We start from the raw sequence: 22,920 nt of genomic DNA, 5'->3' as shown, positions 1-22,920 counted from the left end.
ACTAAGTTAAAGAGAAAAAAAGTTTCTCAAGGACTAACCAGTGTAGAGAGTGACTAAGGCTCCAATGGCAGGTGTGTTCGTCTTCGAATCACCGTTTTATTATTGCTGGTGATGAATGAATATTTGTTTTGCTTTGAAGCTTTATCAGTGGAGGAGATAAAGATATAGAGAGGACTGAAAACAACCAGGAGGATACAGTATTAAATAAACTAAAGTAAGATCAAATTTCAGGTCATGGTGTCCAGTTAGCATCATTTGTAGGGGCTGTAAATGAAAGAGTGGGGTGGTAAGATGGACGTTAAATTAGCAATGATTTTTATATGTGATTCAGAGGTCATTGGAGACTTTCGGAAGTGCCATTTGGGTAGGATAGTGAGATCAGAAGGGATTTGGGGATGTTATGGAGAGACTAATACTGAGATGTTAGCAGCAAAAATAAGAAGAGATTGAACAGATTAATACCAGCAGCAAACCTGCAGATGAACAAGTTTGCAGCTTGGCCAAGAACTATTTTCTGTACAGAAGAATTGTAGGGAATGACAGGATCCAGGTTGTTGGTGGTCCATTTCTACCGCTGACCCCGCTGGGGGTAACACATGTGCAAGGTGCTTTCTGCGCATTGATGACTTCCAACTCCTCTTGGATCTTTGGTGTCTCCGCGTTCCTGGAGGCTCTGTTTGGGTAAGAGACTGGGGTAAGTGTGAATAAACTGTTTACCCACTAGTGTGTGAAGGCAGAACAGAGAGAGACCAACTGAATGTAATTTCTTACCCAGGAATACTGCCGTGCAGACATGCCTGCTGCGGAGTTCTGTCCAGTTGGAGGCTTTAGGTGGTAGGAGGGGTAATGGTTTTGTCCATGTTCTGGTCCTTCAGCAACAGCCACCAGCAGCACTGTCACTGCATCTTCTGCCAGCTGTTAATGGGAATGGGCCCAGAACATGTGGAGTGACCCCATTGTGTCTGACTCAAGAGCGTCGCCCCAAGGGAAAGCTAACCCCACCTGCCAAGACCAGTGACTACCTGGGCAGAAGCCCCCGAGGAACTGGGCTCTGGTTTCTCAGTTTGCTGTCTGTTCTGCAGCACCCAGTCATGGGCATCATGACTTACAGAAGCACAGAGCACCTGCCTACCACACTTTAACACCCAGGCTTTCTGACTCCTGTCTGGGAGCTTGCAACATAGGCCACTGACTCCTGGTACTAGTTGGGGTGACACCCCAAGCAGTAGGAGCCACAAAGCATCCTGCCCACAGCTGTGGCCAGTGGCCAGTGGCCAGCAACCAGTCCACTTTCCACCTCATTGCCTCTGAGCATGCCTGCTAGGAACACCCCCACACATCACCTGGTGTTTCCTTCTCCCTCATCATTCCAGGCAGGCCCCTTGTGTAGTACCAAGCACACCCATCCCAGTCTTGCTGATTCTGTCTTTATATTTGAAAAGTATACCAAGATAGATTCATTCTAGTGTTAGGAGCAAGCTGGTACTATTTCAAGGGTTGAGCTTTCAAACACAAAAGTTTAATGGAGAACCAGTGTGTTGCTTCCCTAGCAGGAAGTGGCCCTCAAGGGAAGCTAGTTTAGCATAGCCAGCACCTGCCACTAGTTCTGACATTGCTTTGCAGCTATCCAAATGGTGAGAAGTTTTAAAAAGGAAAAACCAGGGCCCGGCGGCGTGGCCTAGCGGCTAAAGTCCTCACCTTGAAAGCCCCGGGATCCCATATGGGCGCTGGTTCTAATCCCGGCTGCTCCACTTCCCATCCAGCTCCCTGCTTGTGGCCTGGGAAAGCAGTTGAGGACGGCCCAAAGCTTTGGGACCCTGCACCCGTGTGGGAGACCCGGAAGAGGTTCCTGGTTCCCGGCATCGGATTGGCACGCACCGGCCCGTTGCGGCTCACTTGGGGAGTGAAACATCGGATGGAAGATCTTCCTCTCTGTCCCTCATCCTCTCTGTATATCTGGCTTTGTAATAAAATAGATAAATCTTAAAAAAAAAAAAAAAAAGGGAAAACCAGACTTCAGACTCATACATAGAAATAGTCAAGCCTCAGGGCCATTGCCATGGCATATCAGCTTAAGCCTCCGACTGCAGAGCCACCATCCCAAATGCGTGTTGGTTCATCTCCCAGTTCTCCACTCTGATCTCCCTGCTAATGGCCTGGGGTCACGGCAGAGGATGGCCAAGTGCTTGGGCTGGTGAATGCACATGGGCGACTCAGAAAAGTTCCTGGCTCCCACCTGAAACCAGCCCAGCTCTGGCCACTGTGGCCACTTGGGGAGTGAACCACTGGATGAATGATCTCCTTAGCTCTCTTTCCTCTCCAACTCTTTCAAAAAAAAAAAAAAGTGAATAAATCTTAAAAAAACAAGAAATAGTCAAACCTCATATTTTTGGATTCTGTATTTTCCAGTTTTTCTGGCTCTTCATTTTTTTGTAACGATTTGTGGAGATTTGTTTACATAGAGTTCTTTTGCATTTGTGCCCAGCAGTGGAATTGCTGGATCATGTGGCATTTTGGCTGTAACAGTCTGAGGACTGCCATGCCACTTGCTGCAGCAGCTGTACCCTGTTACATTCCCGCGAATGTACAAATCCCGCCCTAAGGTTCCAGTTGCTCCACAACTCACCAACACTTGTTACTTTCTGGATGCTTTTCTACTACCCATCCTAAGGGGGAAAGCCAGCCTCTCCTCTGATCATTCTGCCTTGTGTTTCCTCATGGTTAGCCATGTGGTGAGCATCCGTCCCTGTGCTGACTCACATTTACATATCTTCTTTGGCTTTGCCCTTTTAAGGGATTGGGTCATCTTTGGTATCACATTGCAAGGGTCACACTAGACTGGCCCAAACTGAGTCTGCCGGCAAATGTTGATAAGACCATGTGTGCTAGAGCTCTTGCTGATGGGAATATACCATGGCACATTGCCATCTTGGAAAAATACTTGGCAGAATTTACCTAAGAAAAATGAAAGCATGTTCACAAAAACACTTGTACAAGAATTATGTATGGCTGTTTTATTGTAATTTCCCCCCAAATGAAAACAATCCAGTGCTCATTGGATATTTAAGAATATTTAAGAGGATATTTAAGGATATTTAAGAATATTTAAGAATAATAAAATGTAAGAAGAAGATACACATTTTTAAAGAAAACTGATATTTTTATGTAGTGCAAAGTTTTTCAGTATTAAAAGGGGCAAACTATTGGTATCCTGAGCAGTATAGATAGATCTTGAAGAGATTGCATGCATAAAAAAATGACACAAAAAATGCACTCTATAGACAGTGATTGCTTTTGGGGTGTGGGGACCTGGCTAAAAAGATGAGGCCTGAGGGAAGTTTCTGGAAAGATGTGAATGTTCTGTATTTTTATTTAGTTGATGGCTCTACAGATGGATTCCTGCCAGATATATCAGATAGAAAACCCTGAGAGCTCTGCATTTAATTCTATGTAGATTTTACTTATTTTGAAAATAAGCTGTTTTTTATCATTTCATGTGAAACCTGTAATAGCAGTCAAAATAATAAGTACATAATCATTTTCATTATTTGATATTTCCTGAGACCTACTTTGTGGCCAACGTGGGGTTAATTTCTGTAAATATTTCATGTGTGCCTTAAAAGAGCATTTATTCATCAACATGGAGTAGAAAATGATTATGCCAGAAACTAAGCTGGAGTCTTGGTTGTGTTCAGATTCTTTTCCTGTGTGTGAGCTGCTGGGAGATCTGTTGGAGTCTTGTGCAGTCTTTAGACTCTTGTACCTCTTCTCTGGGTCATCTTTCTGTATTTTAAAAAGATTTGTTCATTTTTGCGAGGCTGATTTTGCAGAAAGAAGTAGAGATGGCGCAGAGAGGAAGGAGGAACAGAAGATTTTCATCCACTGGCTCACTCCCCAAATGGCCGTAATCACACAGAGATGAGCTGATCCAAAGCCAGGAGCCAGTAGCTTCCCCTGGATCTCCCACATGGGTGAGGGGCCCCAGGGACCTTCCCAAGGCATTAGCAGGCGGCCAGACTCTAGCCAACATCTGGATGGGATACTGACACTGCAGGCAGAGGATTAGCATGTTAAGCCACTGTGCAGCCCCCTCTGTTTTTATTGCCTTTTTTTTAAAGCATGTGTCATGATGTGCCTAGCAATTGTCAGTTGGATGCAAGGCATTGTGCATTAAGAATCATAAATACCATGGAGGATGTTGTTTTCTGAAGACTTAAATTGTGTTGTGTTTAAATAGGATAGGGCAGACCTTATTTCAGGGAGGAACTGAGAGACTGATGATGTAGGCCTGGGTACTGGTGGTGTGTAGGTCTTTGTCCCAGAGATACTCAGAAGCCTGGGCCTCCAGTTCCAGTTCTTGAGGGACCTGCACTCTAATTTTGATTCCCCAGCACCTGGGAGCTGCCACAAGCCCTGTATGGCTCTGCAGCTTCCTCACTGCCTTGCTCAGCCTGGCTTCTGTCACTGATGGGTCAGTACACGCAGGGAATGGAAGGTGTGCTCGGCTCTGCATGTCATGCCTCACCCTGCGAGTCGGGCACGAAGTCCCCTCCACTTCCTATGCCTCTAAATAGCCACTTGCTGCTTGACTCCTGAACAGGAGAAGTAGCACAGTGTGTCTGACTCAGCCTGTTTCTAAGATCATGACCACTTGGATGCTGGCTGCCTAGTCCCTTTACCAGGTCTTCAACCATCTTTTTTCCCACTTTTGTAGTGAATCTGGCAGGAGACAGTTCTCTTGTCTAGAACTGAGAGTCTCCCCTGACCAGTGAGTGAACTCCCCAAGGCCAGACCTCCACTGCCATGCTGAAACTCAGGGTGCTTTCTTCCTTTGTCGTTGCCCCCAGAATGTTGTCTTGCTTGACTTGGGTTTTGCAGAGGGCATGTTGGAGTCTGTGGCTGCTTCCTAGACTCGTGCCTCCTCCGTACCTGTTCTGTATGCACTCATCATGTTCTGGTCTGCACTTTAGGCAGGTGCAGAAGGGGGTGTGCTTGTCCTGCCCATAACAAGTTCATCAGCCTGGTTGACCGTGTGATTTAGGTTTGTGTAAGAAGGTGCCTTCAGTACCTCCGAATAGGAAAAACCGGGTGACACCTGCCCTCATGTTCAACTGGACTGAATCTATGTATTCAGTTCGTTGAATCTTAGACTACCCCGGTGGATAAATGTGAGTCCTCTATGTCACAATACAGAAGTCTCAGTGATGGGTGTCATCCCCTCAAAAAGTGGGAACCTTTTCTAGTAATACTACAAAGGCCCCTCAGTAAATGTAGGTTAAGTGATAAATCGAATATTGCTAAGCCCAATGGGAAGCCCTGGGGTGGGTGGAGAAACAAAGCTTTTGACACCGGCGCATGCCACTTCTGCCAAAGAATGCAGCGAAATAGAAGTTGATGCGTAGGCTTCCCACAAGAGGACCGAAGACACCAGGTCCTTGAAGTTTTGTTGTGTTTTTTTTTTCAACAGTTCACAAGAACCAAGATTCCCAGGCTGTTCCAGAAGAGCATCCCATTTCCCAATGCACTTGACTGCTACAGGTGGATTTTGCTTTTCACAGGAAGAAAGCTTTGGAGAAGAGTCAGCCAACAACAAAAGGACTCGACGCTGTTGGCGGAGGTAAGTCACTTGCACCAAAGACGGGCGGGAGATATTGCGGAGTGCAGGGGAGAGCTCGTGGCACACACGTGGAGGATGTTAGGCATTTTGCTTGTCCAAGCTCGGTGACAGGTGTGGGAGCACAGGCATGTTCAGACTCACACCTCCTTTTTACCTCCTAGCTGCAGGTACTAGGCAACCATTCACCTGATACTAACAGAAATTAACAAATGAAGTCACCATAGCAATCCAGTCTGAATCAAAACGTGAGAGGAACAAATGGTCATTACGGTGAAACCTGTCAGTTAAGCTGCAGACCTATGTTCTAACTTCCCCAGCAATATAAATTATCCTAAGACATGTGCAGCGAACAACCTGAGCACATGTACAAAGCTGCCAACATTCAGCTTTTCCTGACGTCTCTGCCCACATTCCATTACTGCTAGCCTCACCTCTCCTGGAACTCTTGAAAGTACAGAAATTAGAAACACAAAGCATCTTGGCATTTACAGCTTTGATGTCTCAACCAAGGAGTGAATGAGGGTGAGAATACAGACAAATGTGGGCCATGTTCAGGGGCTTTCTGTCCTCAGAGTCTGTCAGTGGGAAGTCAGAGAGCAAGCAGGTGCTGGGAAGGCCGAGTCAGAGGGCCAGAATGACAGAAGCAGGACCAAGAGAGCGAGCCCTTCCCTATTATGGGCCTTTATAGGGGCTTGAGAGGAGGTGGTTACACAACACCGCAATAACCGCCCCCTCTCAGGTTCCAGGTGAGGATAGGTGAGCATCATTTGAGCCAAAGGTGTGCATAAAGGATTACATAGGTGGGGGAGGTATGGTTTCCAAATGTGTGACCCTGAACTAGCTGCCTAGGACTGTGACAGGAGGCGCCTTTGGAGAAAGTTCTGCGCAACGTGACATTACCTGGTGTTTTGGAAGGGAAGAGTTCAAGGGCTCCGCACACAGTTCATGGGAAATGCCTGTTATGAAAGGTTGGGCATAGCATTCCATACTTTTGCATCAAAATAAGCTTTTCTTTTAATTCTCTTTTTTTTTTTTTTCCTGCTCCACAGTGTGTTGCAGTACCCTCAGCAGATCTCACCACATGTCAGGGTCAATGTTCCTTGTCCCTGCCCATCTCTCATTCTTGATTTTATGCCCAGCTCTTTTATTTACTGGTGTGGTGAACTTAGACAAGTCACTTAAATTCCCTGGACCCCAGGTCTTTCATGCCTAGACACAAGCTTTGAAATGGGAGGAGTACAAAGTCCTAAGATGTAACAGGCGTGGTGTATTTGCTGCTATTACACAAGTCTGTGGAACAGTGGCCCTGGTGCTCTGGGATTTGGGGGACTGGTACGTTGAGTTTGGAGGGGCTTGGTCTTCTGAGTGCTGGTAGTGGGAGGAGGTGTTCTCCACCTGCCCCTCCTCCACAGTTAGGATCATACCGTTCTTATGGCTACAACTATCTCTTGCCTACTTTTTAGAAGTGGTGAGAAGGAAAGGGACTTACTGATAAGATCCAAGGAAAGAAAATAGCAACTACGTGGCAAGCATTGTATTAAGCAACTTAATACATGATGTCATTGAGTTCCACACAGCAGGCCTTCCTTGCACGGTGACTGGGATACCTACCGCATGTTTCTCCTTGGGCTGTGGACCCCTTGGGGAGTCACTTCAGATAAAAGCCACTCTCTTGAAGGAAATAAAATTTTTTAAATGCGAAGATGCCTACTTTGAAAAATATTATTTCTTTGGAAGAGGGACAGAGTGCTCTCTCCCTTTGCTGTTTTATGCTCTAGATGTCTGTGACAGCCAAGTCTGAGCCAAGCTGATGCTGGGGACTGGGAACTCAACGCAGGCCTCCCACGTGGGGCAGAGGGACCCAAGAACCTGAGCAGCACCTGCTGCCTCCCAGTGTGCATTAGCCGGAAACTGGGCCTCCCACCACGCGGGCTCTTAGTGCCTCAAGCTGTGTCGCAATTAGTGTACCAAATACTGGACCCATCAAACAGTTTTTCGGGGAGCACATCAGATTTAAGAGACTTTATTCCAGATAATTTGATTGAATATTTTAATATATTTAGGTAAAGGCCTATTAAAATTTTTTAAAAGGTCGATTTATTTGAAGGTCAAAATTACAGAGCTCTTTCTCTCTCTCTCTCTCTCTCTCTCTCTCTCTCTTTCTCCCTCTCCTCCTCTCCCCCTCTCCCCCTCTCAGCTCTTCCTTGTACTGCTTCGCTCCCCTGATGGCTGCAGTCACTGGGGCTGGGCCAGGCTGAAGCCAGGAGTTTCATTCGGTTCCCTACAAGGCTGACAGGGACCCAAGCACTTGGCCATCTGCTGCTGCGTTAGCACGGAGCTGGGTTAGAGGTGAAACCGCAGATACAAAGCAGCTCTCATATGGGGTATCAGGCAACGAAGGTGGTAGCGGCTTCATCACCCATGCCACAAGACCAGCCCCGAAATCTTTAAAACTCTGCTCTTGTTTGCCATAATTTGAGACATTATATAAAGTGGTAGGAATTTGAAGTTCTAAAAAAATTTTATTGTTTTACAGTGTACTTAATATAGTTTCTGTAGTACAATATGTTAAAAAGAAAAACGGATGAGGCTTTAAACAAATCCTCACCTTGCAACTGGCGGGATCCCATATCGGTGCTGGTTCTAATCCCAGAGCCCCGCTTTCCATCTGGCTCCCCCTGTGGCCTGGGAAAGCCGTCGAGGATGGGCCCAAAGCCTTGAAACCCTGCAGCCACGTGGGAGACCTGATAGAAGCTGCAGCCATTGTGGGCACTTGGGGAATGAGCCAGTGGATGAAGATCTTTCTCTCTGTATCTCCTTTTCTCTGTACATCTGACTTTCCAATTAAATAAATCTTTTAAAAAATCATCTAGTCTTGGAAGATAGTGGTCTTCGACCATTGCCTGGTTCACTCCCCCAAATACCCACAACAGCTGAGGCTAAGCTCAGCCAGGAAAACCATCAGCATCCCCCACGTGGGAGGCAGGGGCTCACGCTGTGACGGCAGGAAGCTTGGGCTTGGACAGGCTCCTTGGTATTGGATAGCCTTCCAGGCCGTGACTTCCCCACCATGCTGCAAGGCCTGCCCGGCCCAGGCTCTCCTCTGCTTTTAGTGTGTTTCTGTTGCCCCTGTACTTTATGTCTCCTCTGAACATCACAGCTGCCCACCTTGGCTCTGTTTCTTCTTTGTTTCTCTTGCAAAGACCCTTCTTTTGTCTTCTTAACACTTATTTTCTTTGATCCTGAGTGTACACTGAGATAGCAAGGACTGTCTGTCAATCATACTGCTGAATTGAAACAAGCCATTGTCTTTGGTGTCCCCTGCCCAGGACGTCGCTGCCCTCACCTCAGCCCTGCCAGGTCACACAGGTCTGCCCAGGCAGGGGCTGTAGAGACTGAGCAGCACAGGTCGGCTCAGGTGACCTCTGATGACCCATCCAGCCCCTGGAGCTGCAGGTGGTTAATGGCTGCTCTTGTTACTGCTGGCATGGCTGACTGTGAAGTTCAGACCCCACAGGTCAAGCAAAGCAAAGCATGGGTTTAAATGATCCATCCTATGAACCTTCCGGAAAGTTCGAGCTTATCTCCCAAGCAAAAAGGTTCAGATATTAAAACCAAGACACCTGTTTGATCCCATGTACTGCTGTGGAATGGGAACAGAAGCCCTCTCCTTTCCGGAAGCAGTAGACTGCTGAGCAACAAAGTGTTGTAACACTCACATCCAGGTACAGTTCACTAGCAGTAAAATCGCCCATTTTAAAGCCAACGGTTCAGCAGCACTGAGTACACTCCGGGTGCTGGGCAGCCGTCAGCTGTGTCTCTTTCCAGAATATTGTCATCACCACAGAAATCCAGCGTGGTGCTCAGTTCCACCTCCTTTGTCCTTCCTTCCAGGCCCTAGCAGCTTCCTGCCTGCCTTCTATCTCTCCTATTCCAAATATTCCGTAGAAATTGAGTGAGCCAATATATGGGATGCTTCATGTCAGGTAAAAAAAAAAAAAGGAAAAAGCAGAATTATGAGGTTTGTTTGTTGTTTTGTTTTCAGTTGTTACTGGTCGTTGTGCTAGCAGAACCGTGCTGCTATGGGAATCTTCACAGCTGCTTAGTTACAATTGCCCCTTCCTCTCCTCTCTCCCCACTCCAAAAATCCCTTCTAGTAAAACCTCATATCAGCAGCTAGTGAGCTTGTCTTCATGAGGCAACAGGTTGGAATGAACTTGAACATCTGTCACTTTCGACTATTAGGTCCCGCACCTGGTCGGGTCTGGAGGATTTCATTTTATCTTCTGCTCCTGCTCTCACAGGCTTGATCCTTACTGGTCCCCTCTCCCCAGACTTTAATTTTCTGCTGTCATCCCAGTGAGCCCGTAATGGATACATTGGCATCAGGAGAGCTGGGATTGTATTGCCAGCTTCCCCAGTAAAGCAAAGCCCCTCCCCAGAGAGTGACATGATACATGTGAGGGATGCTTGGGATGTGGACGGCAGAGAGCCGTGAAATGAGACTCTCACTCCATCTGGTGGGCAACCCAAGACGCTCCACACATAGGAGATCTGAAAACAGAGAGCCGGCAAGGTCCTTGTGGGGTAGCAAGTGCCTGCTTCCGTGTCCAGTCAAGCAGACCCCAAGAAAAGAATTTGTCTGGCACCAGTGGTTCAGAGGGAGCAACCTCTGCAATGTGTCTGTTGCAGCCCTCCTGAGAAGACGGGGTTACTAACGCACTCTGAGGGAGCGCGGTTAAATACAGGCTGCATAAAGCCTCATCTTCATCCCATGGTGATGGGCACGGACTGCATTCTGGGCTTGCTCTGTGCCACCGTCAGCGTGACGGATGGATGGGACGACAGACATTTGAAAGGATGGGGTATGCCTGCCAATTCCCCTGTACTTGCTTCTATTGCTTAGTTAACATGCACGGAGCTGGCTGTGTGTCAGGCCCTGTGTGAGGCCTTGGTGGTGAGCTGAGGCCATGCTGAACAGGAGTCCAGGCGCACTGCCTCCTTCTGGCCCTCTCTTGGCGGCGTCACATTTTGCTGTTCCAGGGAGCGGCAGGTGGCCCACCATGACCTTGCCTCCTTGTAGGTAGCTTCGCAAGAAGCCGCAGTCTGCTCTGCCTCAGAGTTGCACTGCCGTGGCACAACGGTTGGGTCCTGGCAGCATACTGTGTCAACAGGGACACAGGTGGACATGTGATTAGCGATATTTGAGAGAGTTCCACCAGGATGCGGAGGATGCACAGGACAGAAGCTCTGGTGACTTGGGGTGTAGAGACTCCCACGGCTGTCATCTGACCCACTGTAGAAGCTGAGTGGGTATGCCAGTCTCCCTGAGCATGTGGTTTCCAGAGGTCCCACACACAGTGATACACTTCAGGGGGTGGGGAGGCTGGGAGACTCCCAGCCTGCCTTTCCTATAAGCTGATCTTCAGGAAATGACCCCTTGACTCCCAGTGGCTCTAGAGCAAGCCTGGGTACAATGTCAGGCTCCGTTCCAGAAAGTGAGAGCATTCTTGGGGAGTAAAGTTCAAAAAGAATATATCTATATATATATATTAAATTGAAGGCTATACTTCTAAAATGCCACTTGCAAGGAAAGGTATGCACAATTTTATCTCTTTCCCCACCCCACCCAACAGCTGCAACTCTGAATTGGCTTTAGGGAAGTCAAGATTTCCCTTCCACAATCTGTTTGCCAGTACAGCTAGCATGTACTGAATGAGTGTGCTGCCAGGGCTCGGGGCTTTACAAAGAACCAGCAGAGCAGGGTGTATTCCCGCGGTGCCCGAGTCCAACGCAAGGTGAGGCTACAGTCAGCACTGCTCTGAGTCACATCTTCCGGTGCTAGGTGTGCACAGGGGATTCAGGTTTAGCTTGGAAATAAATGCTGTAATTGTACCGTGCAGTTCATAGATGCAGGGAATCCCACAGGTGGCTGTACTTGGCCACTATAGGATTTCCTAAGAAAAGAAAAAGAACCTCTTTAATTTAAGCTTTTCTGGACACATTTATATATATATATATATATATATATATATATATATATATATATATATATATATTAATAAATATATATAAATAATTGGAAGGATAGCTTTACAGTGAGAAGGGGAGACACAGAGAAAGATCTTCCATCTGCTGGTTCACTATCCAATGACCACAACAGCCAGGGCTGGGCAAGGCCAAGCTCAGAGGCAAGACACGTAGTACAGGGATCCCATGTGGAAGACAGGAACTCAGCTGCCTGAGTTGCTGCCTGCTACACACTCCCTCCGTTGGGACACATGGCTGTTCCAAACAGTGTCTAGACCAGAGGCCCAATTCCACAACTTCACGCTTTGTTGATTTTTAAAAACTTGCCTATGTATTTAAAAGGCAGGAAGCACTTTCTTCCACTAGTTCACTCCCCAAATGCCTGTAATAGCCAGAACTCAGCCAGAGCCTGAAATGCCACCTGCTCCCACGTGGGGGTCATGGGAGTTGGGACCCCAGCACTTAGACCGTACCTGCTGCCTTCCTGCACATTAGCAATTGCTGGGCAGAAGCAGGGTCTGCAATTCAGAAAGCAGCATACCCACTGAGCTCTGACCTCACTGCTCTTGACAGCTCACTGCTTGGGGTGCGTACCTGCTGGGGTGGACAGCATTCCTCAAAGCCAGCCCTGCATCTCCCAGGCTCACTCTGCCTCCCATTCTTCCTCTCTCACCTCTGCTTCCATCCTCACGTCTCCTATGATGCTGACACTCTTGCCTCCTCCCTAATAGTGTCTTGTAACTGCATCAACATCCTTAACATGGAAGGTCCCTGTGCTGGTGAGATGCTGTCTTGACAGATTGTAGAGGTGAGAAAGTGGCCGCTGTCATATCTGCTGCAGGACATGTGACTGCCCACAGCGAAGGGAAGAAGCCTCACTCCTCCTGGGATACCTGTGTGGACGCTGCCCACCACTGGATTCTGAATGGCAGGAGGAGACAGACACCTGCAGCTTGGCCAGGGATGCACTGTGGACCCTGTGGACAGAGTGCACAGACCTTTGGCCCCTGAGTGCTCCTGAGTCAGCCTCAGCCCTTCTCAGCCCTTGTTTTCTTTATCATTTTTTTATTTTTTAATGATTTAATTTTCCTGGAAAGGCAGATCAGATTTACAGGGAAAAGGAGAGACAGAGAGATCTTCCATCTGCTGGTTCACTCCCCAAGTGGCTGCAATGGCCAAAGCTGAGCTGATCCAAAGCCAGGAGCCAGGAGCTTCTTCTGGGTCTCCCACGTGTTTGTTTAGATGGCTGGAAAAAAACTTTTACCTGGCCTCTGTTCAGGCTGAATTTGCCTGGACCGACTGAGTCCTCCCAGCTTCTTTCTGTCACCTCTTTGCAGAGTTGACTATTGTGCTTTCCCCCAGCACTCAAGTAAGTAGTTGATGATTTGAATTAAATGGGAAAAATAACAGTGTGGACACCATCAAAGACCGCATGGGTCAGAATAAAATGATCAGAAACACATTGTCATATAAAGTAGGCTGAGCTGTGTTGAAACACTTTTCCCATCTGTCTGCAAACAATCCGTGATCATAGATATAACTTGCTAAAGGTCAAGTGGCAATAGATTGTGCAACAAAGGAACCCCATAACTGATTTGAGACCGATCCAGCAGGGGGTGGCTATAAGTCAGGCCCAGGAAATTGCAATCAAAAAGCAATCTTGTGTCCTAGCAATGCAGCAGTGGTATCAAAGGAAACGCAGTAAAGCCTGGAAATAGCTCCTCCTGCAGGGACGATGAGATTTCAGGTTAGTGCAGAGCAATTCAGCGCAGAAAGGAAAGGAAGGCATGTGCAATGAGAACCAAACGTGAATCAGGAGCCAATCCTCTTACACCTGGTGTTTTGAAGATGAGGAGACTGAAAAATAAAACCTTGTCACTGTGGTCTGTGTCCCCTCAGAGTTCCCGTCCTAACCCCCAGGGGGTTGGTGCTGGGAGAGGAGGCCTTGGAGGAGTGTGGGGTGGGTAGAGGGGCTCACTCCTGTGCTGTCTGCTGCCATGGCTGGGGGCACTGCTGGTGAGCCACAAACGCTTGGTCAGCTGGGGGCTACCTCTCAGCCCCCAGAATTGGGAGAAGCAGCATGCTGTAGATGTTTAGGAGCCATCCCAGTTAAGGAGAGTTTGCTGTAGCAGCCGAGGCGGCCCGAGACACACGGGAAAGAGAGTTCTCTGAAAGTGGGTGGAGCTCTTCTGGTAGTTTAAAAGTCTTGGATCAATCTGGTTAAACCCAAATGAGCGAATGACAGTTGTCCTAAGATGGACGTGGTTGTCATAGCAATAACCACACTCAAATGGCAGTAGGTAAGCTCAGCACCTATTAAAAGACAAACATCACTCTATTGTGACATTGATAAAAAGTGCTTTTTTTTTTAAAAGATTTATTCATTTTATTACAGCCAGATATACACAGAGGAGGAGAGACAGAGAGGAAAATCTTCCGTCCGATGATTCACTCCCCAAGTGAGCCGCAACGGGCCGGTGCGCACCGATGCCGGGAACCAGGAACCTCTTCCGGGTCTCCCACGCGGGTGCAGTGTCCCAATGCATTGGGCCATCCTCAACTGCTTTCCCAGGCCACAAGCAGGGAGCTGGATGGGAAGTGGAGCTGCCAGTATTAGAACCAGTGCCCATATGGGATCCCTGCATGTTCAAGGTGAGGACTTTAGCCGCTAGGCCACGCTGCTGGGCCCAAAAAGTGCTTTTAAAAAAAGCATTCACTTTGATCTTTTCTGAATCAGAAGTAAGATTTTTTTTTTTTTTTGAAAGGCAGTACATTAGTAGGGTAAGATGGTAAGGTTGCTGGGGCTGGGCCAGGTTGAAGCCAGGGGCAGAGAGCAGCAATCTGGTCCCCTTTAGAGGTGGCAGATTCCAAGTACTGACCCTTCTTCCTCGGCTCTCCCTGAGGATTAGCAGGGAGCTGGATCAAAGGCAGAGTAGCCAGGACTCCACCTGGTGCTCCAATATATCATGTTGGAAATAGGAGCTTAATCCACAGCACCGCAATGCCAGACCCTGTGCTCGAGATGTGAGTCCTTAGAGAGTAAGACCTGGGGCTGACATTGTGGTGCAGCAGCTTAAACTATTGCCTCCAATACCAGCTTCCCATATGGACACTGGTTCAAGTCCCGGCTGCTCCACTTCTGACCCAGCTCCCTGCTAATGGACCTGGGAAAGCAGCAGAAGATGGCCTAGGTGCTAGGGCTCCTGTAATCCGTGGGCAAGACCCACACGAAGCATCTGGCCTAGCTTTGGCCTGGCCCAACCTTGGCCATTACTACCATTTGGGGAATGAACCAGTGGATGGAATATTTCTTTCTGTGTCTCCCTCGCTCTGTAAGTCTGCTTCATTAACAAACAAATCTATTTGAGAAAGAGAATAAGACTTTGGGATGGAACAGGTCAAGTCAAAGATATTTTGAATTTAAGGAAAGACTGTGTACTGTGATATTTAAGTAGGGAAGTTCTGTAGCTTGTTTGACAGAGCCACTGTTTCAGAATATGACAATTCCAAGGCCCAGAGGGGCAAGTGGCCAACCTGTGGGAAAAGGTGCATGAGGGTTTTATGGCAAAATGTACAAGAAGGCAATCCCAAATATCAGAAATTCAGATTATATGGAGATGCAGAGGAATGAATGCTTTAAAATGTAGTTGGTACTAGAAAAATATTAAAAAGCTTAAAAGAAATATGACAGGGCCCGGCGGCGTGGCCTAGCGGCTAAAGTCCTCGCCTTGAAAGCCCCGGGATCCCCATATGGGCGCCGGTTCTAATCCCGGCAGCTCCACTTCCCATCCAGCTCCCTGCTTGTGGCCTGAGAAAACAGTTGAGGACGGCCCAAGGCTTTGGGACCCTGCACCCGTGTGGGAGACCCGGAAGAGGTTCCTGGTTCCCGGCATCGGATTGGCGCGCACCGGCCCGTTGCGGCTCACTTGGGGAGTGAATCATCGGACGGAAGATCTTCCTCTCTGTCTCTCCTCCTCTGTGTATATCCAGCTTTCCAATAACAATAAATCTTTAAAAAAAAAAAAAAAGAAACATGACAGAAAGGGTATCGAGACAATTTAGGGAATTACTGCTAACAGATAGGAAGATGGTACCAAAGGCACCATGAACTAGGAAAGCATGTGGAACTTAATTGAGGTTCTTTATTTCTTACTGCTTGTTAGAACAGCTTTCATGTGTTTCATAGATAAGATTCTAAGAACGTAGTCACACTTCCCTCCCACGTCCTCCTCCTCCCTTGCCTTTTTCTTCTTTAATTTTGGCAATGAAACAGCATTTACTGTAATTGGTTAAAAATTGACCACATATAAAGTCAACTAGCTCAGAAGTTATTTTTGCTTTCCTTTATCAATCTTGGCTTTGGTCCTAACGAATAGCCCTTGTGAGAATCATGCAGGAATGACAGAAGACATTGTCATTTGTTATTATCTCGGTTACACACCTGTGTTGTCCTGAGAATCACTCAGGACATAACACAGGGTGACACAGGAGAAGTTCTGCGTGTGGGAGATCCTTTTGTGAAAGAAGAGGTGCGGCGTTGGGAGGGTTGTCAACCTGGCAAGTGGCGCTGTGTCCTCTCGCTTCACGTAAACATTAACTCTGTTAATAAAACTGAAAGAGGAAAGCACCCCTGACCTAACCCTCCCCTTCCTTTTCAGGTCTGAGGAGTATGGGGATCTCCTCCCTGGGGGCAAGGGTCAGCCATTTGACGGAGATTGTAATTCAGCAAATGTGCGCTTCTTAGAGCAATCATCATTTCAGTGTTTTATTGCAGGTGTCCCTTGGTCTCCCCCATCCCTTCCGTTTTCCTGTGTTGTCTGCCCGGACATGGAGAACAGGAAGGATGGATCATCTCACCCTGATTGCATAAGCCTTTGTGCTCATAGGTTTGCATACTGTACTTTCTGTTTCAGTCACATTTAACAAAGTCATGGCCACGGAGGAAGTTAAATTGACACAGCAAGTCCAGCATGAGGCTGTGGGTGCTGGTGATGTTTCAGGTATGGTACATAGAGGCTACTGTGATTTGCAAATTAAAGAGACAGAAGCCATCATCTCCCTGTCACTCTGGGTTTGCAGGATTGCCTGCATTTACCCATTAACCTCCCTGCCCAGGGCTCGGCTGAGCACCCCGAGAGGACAAAGCAGAGGCAGCTTAGAGGCCAGTCATCCTGGGTGCTGACCTCCCTCCTGGGTGCTCACCCAGTGCCTCATGAGTGTCTCTTTGCACAGAAGTCAGCCGTGCTTGAGTCTCTAGTTTCCCATGTCACGCACACAAGATGCACTGGGTGAGGTGGCTGAACCCTGAGCAGAGGAGGTTAAGGCCCAAGGGCCGCTGAGAGGGACCGGCTGTGCCCAAGGACACCGTATTATCATGTCCACGCGAGCTGGCCGTGAGACACCAAATGTTCTATTCAAAACATGGATCATAATACAAGTTTCTGCTGAACATTGTTCCACATTTAAAGAAAATGTTCACATTACCAGGGGTAGCTAATCTCATCCCTCAATAGTACTAAATACATAAGAATATATTGCTCTGCGTAAGCCTCAAAATACACCCATTGTTATTAATACTGATCAGACCTGTTGGTTTTGAATTGCCATTTCCATGTCTCTTTCCCATACGATCCTGACAGGGATCCACTGGGGAATGACGGTGATTGGATCTACGCGGCCTATTGTGGCTGAGGGTAGAGGTAGTGTGCACCTGTTCCTCTCCAAGGGCTCGTCGCCCATGTGCAGGGAATGTTTCTCTCCATTTCAAACAACAGCAACAAGTCATCTACTTTTCTCTTCAGGGGAGTAGAAGTCAGAGCAAGGGAAGACGTTGTGTGTAATGCCAACCCGAGGCTTCCCTTTCTCATGCCACAGCCTCCTCATCTCGCCCCTCCAACATTGTACAGCGGGAGACTCTGGCTCAGACCAATCCCTGTGACTCAGACTATTGCACTGGACCCCAAAAAACATTTTTATTGGAAAGGCAGATTTACAGAGAAAAGAGAAAGATCTTTCATTCACTCACTACTAGTTCACATGCCAAGTGACCATAGTGGCCAGAGCTGAGCTGATCCGAAGCCAGGATCCAGGAGCTTCTTCCAAGTTGCCCATGTAGATCCAGGGTCCCTAGGTTTTAGGTCATCCTCTACTGCTTTCACAGGCCAAGAACAGTGAGCTAAAAGGGAAGTGGAGTAGCTGGGACATAAACTGGCACCCATATGGGATTCGGGCACTTAAAGGGGAGGAGGGAAGATTAGCCAGTTGAGCCATGGGGTCAGGCCCCTGCCAAAGGTCTTAAGCTACTGTGTCTTTGAGACATGAGAAATAGTATAGCCCTTTGATCATGAACCTCAACAAGAGGACAGGAGAGGACACTAGGCCCTGAACGACTTTGTGTTACTTCACATGGGCCTTCAACAGTAGAAGGTGGTAGTTGGTCTTGATCCAAGAGGTGGACCAGCAGTGAGTCCATTCCTGCTCTTGTGTGTTACAGCCATGGCGGGCAGTGCCACAGTGGAGGCAAGAGGAAATACCTGGGGTAAAGGAGTGTCTGCACAGAACTGCTTGGTGACCCCTGGATGGAGATGCCCCGCTGCTACCCCACACTGTGTGCCGGGGCCAAGCTCCATGTCACTTCACAGCATGGCTGTGTCCCTTCTGATCCGTATGATGGAAAGAAGTAATTTGCTTCTTGATATGTTTATAAAAGGAGAAAAATCCTAAGAAATTAAAAAAAAAGTACCCTTAAAATTGAAGGGCCAAGTCAATAGAATAGAAGAAGATAACCTTGACCTTGATTGAGTTTTTAGTTAGATGTGGATGTGACCGGTGATTCAGATGTCATGAAATCTGAGCTACCAGAGATTGCTTTTAGTGCTCAGTAGAAAATCCCCCACAATTTTGGTTTGCCTAGAGAATCAGCCCCCAGATTTTTGTGTGTTTTGGTGGGCTCCTTTCTACCTCCCCTGGAAGAGAGTGGTGCTTTGGGTACAGTCACCCACATGGCATAAGGGGGTAGTCTCTAGAAACTGTAATGAGAAGGTAAGATTGTGTTGGTGCGAAAAAATAAACCAGTGTTGGAACCCATGAAGCATGTTCATGTATGCATGTTCATGAACTTGCTTGAAGACACCACACACACAAGGGTCTTATTTTTTCTTGCACCAAAATAAGCTTGCCTTCCAGTTCCATTTTCTGTGAGCCCCCTTGACATCGCTGCACATCCAGCAGTCCTGGACACTCCTTGTGAGTTGCCATGGGAAGATGAAGTGGGGAGACTGGCCCTTCAAAGAACTGTGGTTTGCAGAAACACCATCAAGGTAGCAACCGAGGAGAGGCCCTGCTATTTTGTGGCAATATGGTGTGAGCTGGCTACCAGCTCCAAACTGCACATATTTGTCTGTGCAGTTGGTTTGATTTTTTTCCAGAAGTATCTCTTTCATACTTTCAGCAGCAAGTTAATTTAGACATAAAGAGCAGGCTATTTGATTTTCATTTTATCCAAGAGGAAGAGATTGGTAAATCAATCATCTTTATTCTACAGATGCCTGCCGCCATAGGCTGGGCGAGGCCTGGCTAAAGCCAGAAACCTGGAACTTGATCTGGGCCTCCCAAGATCGTGGAGAGCCACGATCTTGAGCCAGCACCTGCTGCCTCTCAGGTGCTTGATTAGCAAGAAGCTGCAGTCAGAAGTGGAGGCAGTACTCTAACCCAGCCACCAGCCAGGTGCCCCAGGCCCTGCAGAACAACCTTAACTGAAGAAAACCTGACCTTTCCTTAGGTCCTTCTATAGTTCAGATTCTTCCCGATACCAGCATGCTTTATGCCTAGCTCCCCAAGTTTCCTGCAGAAAGAAGTTGTCCGTTCTCTGAGCTGCCCAGGAGTAGAAACTTCAAGACATTCTCAAGTTGGTTTCTACTCTATCAGTGCATTAAAACAGCTTCACTTTTATCTCAGCAGCGACTCTTCCGGTTTGACATAAATTGTTACTAAATCTACGCATATTTTGGTAGAATTTTGGCATATTTCACAATGCACACGGAAAGTTCTAATAGATTAGCCATCCCCAAGAGTGCTCTTGTCCATAATAGTACCCTGTTGATGGATGGAATTAATTTAATCTCTGTAGCTTTTTCTTTTTTATTAAATTAAGGCTGACTATTTTATAGGAAGCAGTTGAACACAGTGAAGTCTTCATTTCTCCTCAGCTGGGAAGGCAGACACGGAGCCAAATTGGTGTGTTATAGCTTACACGTACTACTACTTTCCAGAATTTATTAACGTATAAAATTAATGTGGAAATAGCCAACAGTCCATTGCAGTCTTTTTAAGACTGGATTTTAGTGCAAGGACCGACTTGGTGGCCCCAGTTAGTCAGGCCAGTGCTTGAGATGCCAGCCTCTGCTCTGAGTGTGGTGGGAACGCCAGCTGCATCCGTTCTGATCAGTTAATGCATCCTGGGGAGGCAGCAGGTGCCGACCAAAGAACCTGCATCCCTGCCGCCCATGAGGGAGACCCAGAGCGAGTCCTGAGCTCCTGGCTATGACCTGGCCCATCTCTAGATGTTGCAACAGTTGGGGAGTGAGCCTCTCCCTGACTACCTACTCACTCTGCCTTTTAAATAAAAAAAAAAAAAAAAAAAAGCACTTAAAAACATTTTAGTGTAAGGTTTAAAACAAAAGGTGAATAGAAAATATGGAGACATCTCTATAGAGTGCCTGCTAATCTAGAATAGTAACTACCAAAATTTACTTTTGAGAATGAAAATTTTATTTAGACCTAATGCACCAGCTACATGTCTCATCTTTCTTAAGCACAAAGTTGGATGTTCTCCAGCAGTTTTGGAGTTGTGCAACTGTCATCACTAATTAGATGATTAAAATTCACATTAAGAAATGGAATTAAAATGTCATTCAGCAAGTCTTAAAAAAGAAGATGATGTGCCTCCACCCCCCAACCCTTAGCCTTCAAACCAAACTCTGCGCTTTTCATGTGTGCCATTTTATTGCTGATTTCTGAAAGACGGCTAGGTATGTTCACATGGGCTAATGAGAGTGTCCCACACGGTTCTTTGGAAAATGTCTTGTCAGTGTAGATGGCTCTGTCTCTTTAAGGCTGCTCACAGTGTGCTGAGGTGTGCAGTGCTTGCTGCTGCTGCACCTGCGCAGGTTCGGGAGAAGAGTGCTCTTCTCGGCTGCGTGTGCCGTGCTGTGCCGTGGTGCCTTCCCTTTGCGTGTGAGCTTGCAGTGTATCATCAGAGCTCTACAAGGGGGTTGCAAAGGGCCCATGGGGGGTTGGGCGTTTGGCCCAGTGGCTTAAACCCACGTCCCACGTCCCAATGTCCAGGTTTGTCTCCAGGCTTGCGTGTCTGAATCCAGCTTCCTGCAGGACGGTTCTGGAAGGTAGCTGGGCTCTTGACACCTCTCCCCCACTCCATGGAGCAGACTGGGGTTCCAACGGCTGGCCAGAGTGAGCTGTGACCCCTCTCTCCTTATCTCTGCCTCAAAAAAAAAATTCAGGAGGATGGAATTAAAACATAAATTTATTTTAGTGCTAAAGCTTTGAAACTCTTGCATGTAAGGGATCTTTAAGAAGGTCATAGAAAATGGGTGTTATGAAAAAAACTGCAGAAATTTCATCATTTCTTACGGTAAAATTAGTTCTTTTAGTTCCATTTTCTGAAAACTTTACAAATGACTTTTCCATGGGTGTCTGTTTTGTTTCTAATTTGTCTTTGTGTATTGGTGTGGGGTGTATGTGGGGAAGCCGGGGGCTCCCATTCACTTGTTCACTCCCCAAGCACCTGCTGCAAGTAGGGTGCCGAAGCCAGGATCCAGAGCTCAGGTCACATCTGCAAGGCGGGTGGCAGGGCCCCGGACGGACGTGTGAGCTGACCCTGCTGACTCCCTGGGTCTGCATGAGCAGGGGACTGGATCTGGAGGCAGACACCAGTGCTGGGTGTGGCTGCCCCACCCCCCACACACACCCCCTGCTAGCCACTTTGCTGCCGGGCACACAGCTGCCCTGAGGAGGTTGTCTTTTGTCCTGTGAGGATGTGAAGATGGGAAAATCTCAAAGTGACTAATAAAGCCCTGGACACAGTCAAACGGTGACTTCCACCACATGTATAGCAGGATCAAGCGGCACGTCAATAGGCAAGGGATGTTAATGCAAGAGAAGTAGTTCACAGATGGCCAAAAGGGAAACAAAAGAAGACATTTTTAAAAAATAAGAATCAGATTAGGAGCAATTTTAAATGGTTTTGGCAGTAATTTTTAAAATGTTGGTAACAATTTACGAAATTGGTAAAGTGTTTGGCAAAGTGGGCACACATGTAATGGGAGTGTAATTGATCAAGTTTTCTCTAAAGAGGCTAATAACAGTTGTGGAGAGGCAGCATTTGTGTCCACTTTGGCTAAATACCACCACCTAAGGGTTTTATAGACATGATAACATGTATATTATCATATATGCACGTCTGTAAAAATTCATAATAGCACTGTGTAGTTCTGTGCATTGATGCCACTTTTGCAGGAGTAAGAATTTGGAAACAACCTAATGTTTAGCTACAGAAAAAAATGACTAAGTCCTGGTTCAGACAGCCTTTAAAGAGGATGCTTCCCAGAAGTCTCACAAAAGCTGGTGCCAATGCCTGGGCATGGCTTTCAAAATCACTTTACATCTAAGTTATCTTTAATTCCATAAACTTTACAAAAATATTAGAGGCAGAGAGCAAAGCTCATCCACCCACAATGGCTGGGACAGGGCTTGGCTAAACCCTGGAGCTTTGAACTCAACCCAGGTGCCCCACTGGGTGGCAGAATCCAGTCAACTGAACCACCACTGCCCATTGCCAGGGTCTGCATGAACAGGGACTGGGGTCAGGAGCCAGAGCTGGGCACTGGCCAGGCACTGCTGTCTGGGATTTGGGCTTCACGGCTGCTGTCCTAGCTGCTGGACCAGATGTGGGATTTGGGCTTCACGGCCTCTGTGCTAGCTGCTGGACCAGACGCGCACCCTCTTGGCACCCTCTTGGCACCCTCTGGGCACTGGCCAGGCACTGCTGTCCTAGCTGCTGTCCAGACGCACACCCTCTGCAGAGGTTTTGTATTTGAAAGGTGGAGAGAGGCACAGGGAGCTTCCGTCTTCTGTTTTTCTTTAAAATTCACAAGAACCAGGTCTGGGTCACCTCGGATGGAGCTTCTCTGGAAACCCTCCAGCTGAACTGTGGGAGGGAGGCTGGCTGGGGCTTCTCCCTTTGTTTCTCCCCTGAC

General features: G+C 47.5%; 1 protein-coding gene across 3 annotated transcripts in view; it reads left to right on the top strand.

Annotated features, from left to right (window-relative positions):
• CRACD (capping protein inhibiting regulator of actin dynamics) overlaps positions 1-22,920 on the top strand; it is a 196,883-nt gene that overhangs the window by 105,241 nt on the left and 68,722 nt on the right. For all 3 annotated transcript variants that reach the window (XM_058667279.1, XM_058667278.1, XM_058667277.1), the window contains exon 2: positions 5,468-5,607. The gene's annotated coding sequence lies outside the window, so the exon portion shown is untranslated. The remainder of the gene's footprint in view (positions 1-5,467; positions 5,608-22,920) is intronic.

This window comes from Ochotona princeps, chromosome 7, assembly GCF_030435755.1.
Source record: "Ochotona princeps isolate mOchPri1 chromosome 7, mOchPri1.hap1, whole genome shotgun sequence".
Classification (NCBI taxonomy): domain Eukaryota; kingdom Metazoa; phylum Chordata; class Mammalia; order Lagomorpha; family Ochotonidae; genus Ochotona; species Ochotona princeps.
This window is presented reverse-complemented; position numbering and strand designations above follow the sequence as displayed.